General features: G+C 41.9%; 1 long non-coding RNA gene across 1 annotated transcript; it reads left to right on the top strand.

Annotated features, from left to right (window-relative positions):
- Positions 1-1584, top strand: LOC147753936 (uncharacterized). Its single transcript, XR_015312753.1, has 2 exons — positions 1-470; positions 1471-1584. It is a non-coding gene; the product is annotated as an uncharacterized LOC147753936 (long non-coding RNA).
- Positions 1585-2422: the final 838 nt, after the last annotated feature.

Below are 2422 nucleotides of genomic sequence, written 5' to 3' on the forward strand. Positions count from 1 at the left end.
TGGCAGTTTTGATAGTTTCGGCTGGGAAAGAGCAGCCAGTCAGCTACCAACAGGAAACAACGAAATGCTGGGAACGCAGAAGATAAACGGATGCGGAAGAAGGGGCGTGACTCAGAGGTGGTCATGGGATTCATTGAACCCTTCGGGCATTTCGGGGTCCTTCTTCTCAAACAAACTCTTTGCTCGAAGGATAGACAGCTATGTACTCAATGGGGTAGCTGACCGATCAGCGGGTCGGTCAACTTTTTATCTTCTATACATAAGAGTAGATGTACTATTTCTTTCCAGATGGCAGCTTTCTCCTTTGCACAAGACTGGCGAATGAGGCCAAGCGAACGAACGGGCTAACTCGCTAGTGTCTGTGAGTACGGGTATATGTCGATGTCTGCATTTCTACGTGACGAAACGTGCGGACCATGTCACTAGAAGAGCAGGGATGAAAATGAAGGGAAAACTAGGATAAAAAGAAGGTAAGCGCACGTGTTCACAAAGTCACATTTCTGTTATCCGAGATTGCAAATTACATATACGTGCGGTGGACTGACCCCGTAAACTGTAAATCAAGTAAACAGCTGAACGAAGTGCACAAGCTTCCTCAAGCGATTTATGAAAATGGCCGTTCGGAGCAAAAAATGCCTTACTACTTGAGGTTCGAACGCAAGAAAAGCCAATCAGCTCGGCCTGTTGTTTTCTATTCAGGCCTATTCCCAATTAGAACAAGAATGGCAGCGTTTTTTCATTGCTACTCTTCCTTTAAGCCATTAATTTTTAAAACAAGTTGCCTTATTTAAGTTGAGAGGAAGCTGAAGGTCGCAAAGCTTCTTCACATACAGAACTTCAAGTCTCGAGTTACAGCTCTCTTGGAGTTAATCAATCGCGTGGCTCGCGGTCTTTCTAGCTTCATGAGCGTTTTTCGATATTCTTACATTTCATTCGCGTACATATATTAACTATAAAAGCTACAATAGCTTTGGGCCGTCTCTACACCTTTTATTCGGTATTGTGATTTGCTATGTTGAATGTCATTAAAGGGCAATAAACAATTAAAACTAACAACGAAAAACAGGATCAATAACAGCAACAGATCGATTATTTAGATTAGATAAATTTAGGTAAACATAGATTAGATCATTTGATAAAGCAGAAATCAGGAATACGACCAATTTTGTAGACGATATCTATAGCCCACTGCTCAACAAAAGCATGCTGCTGTATTTTCTATTTGATTCTTGTTACTGCATGCGCCGCCAGCCCATATGGTCAAGATGTGTCGTTCTAAAAGAAAGAGAGCTGAGGTGAGAATATTCTTATCTTCTTCCTGTACTAGAATCCAACTTTCAACTTATTAAGTTCTTGCACCTCAGTTTCTTAGGGGCTGCCTGGCCTGAGTAGCCGATGCCCATTTTTCCCAGTGTGTCATTATGAAAGACAACACTAACAAGCATCCTGCCACACTGGTTTTTATTTCAGGGTCACCAAAAATTACTGCCTGAAGGAATAATTAGGAAAGTCGGGTATTAGGAAAAAATGAGGAATTAAGGAAAGGAAAAGTTCTTATTAAAATCAATAAACTCTTGTACACAATGCCGTCTCATAGGTTTACTGGAGAAAACTGAGGTGAGTCCAGCAAAATCGACTTCGGCTCACTTTGAAGTGGCAGCAAATTTTTGATACTGGACATTACAAAGAGGTGATTCCGAAAATTTGCTCACGTGAAGCAAGTAGCTAAAAATGCTAAATTTAAATACGTGTAAGAGAAGACCTACTCTGCTACCGCTAACGACATGCGCTCTTTCACAAGGCATTCAAGGATTCGATTTGCACCAGCAGCTCACAAACATGGCACGAACAACAGGAGCGGTCAGATATTTTGAGGTGTCATTAATTTTTTTTTAATATTGTTCTTCGATGTCTCTTTCCCTCGTGTGATTTAAGCCCACCTCGTGATGTGTCGCATGTAGTAAATATAGTAGGGTTATGAATATTAGTGTGCGCGCAGGATCGCTGTTGCTGCCTTGATTCCGCCTCTGTGGCCAGACTTATTATTACATTACAAAAGGCATTTACTGGTACCGTCACATCTGCTGCTGCACGTAGAGAACGTACATCGCACACAGTGCAATACCTTTTCTGGCCTTTTGTTGTCAAGTTTCTGAACGTTAGGCTCTAACCTTTGCCGAAACGCAGGCCATCCCGTAAGGTTTTTGGCTTCTTACTCACAGCCAGCAAGTTGCGAACCATTACGTTTTCTATGCATAGGCCGGGTAGAAATGATAAGCAGTGGAGATCTACGCAAGTTCATCACCTATTCACGCTATATCGCGTCTCTTCCTTTGTATGATCTTCCGTCTGGCTGCCGTACATGATTTTGTTTCCGAAGAAACCTTTTGCTTTGTCTTGACTGTATATGTATGCATGTATA

This window comes from Varroa jacobsoni, unplaced genomic scaffold (genome assembly GCF_002532875.2).
Source record: "Varroa jacobsoni isolate VJ856 unplaced genomic scaffold, vjacob_1.0 scaffold_98, whole genome shotgun sequence".
Classification (NCBI taxonomy): Eukaryota; Metazoa; Arthropoda; class Arachnida; order Mesostigmata; family Varroidae; genus Varroa; species Varroa jacobsoni.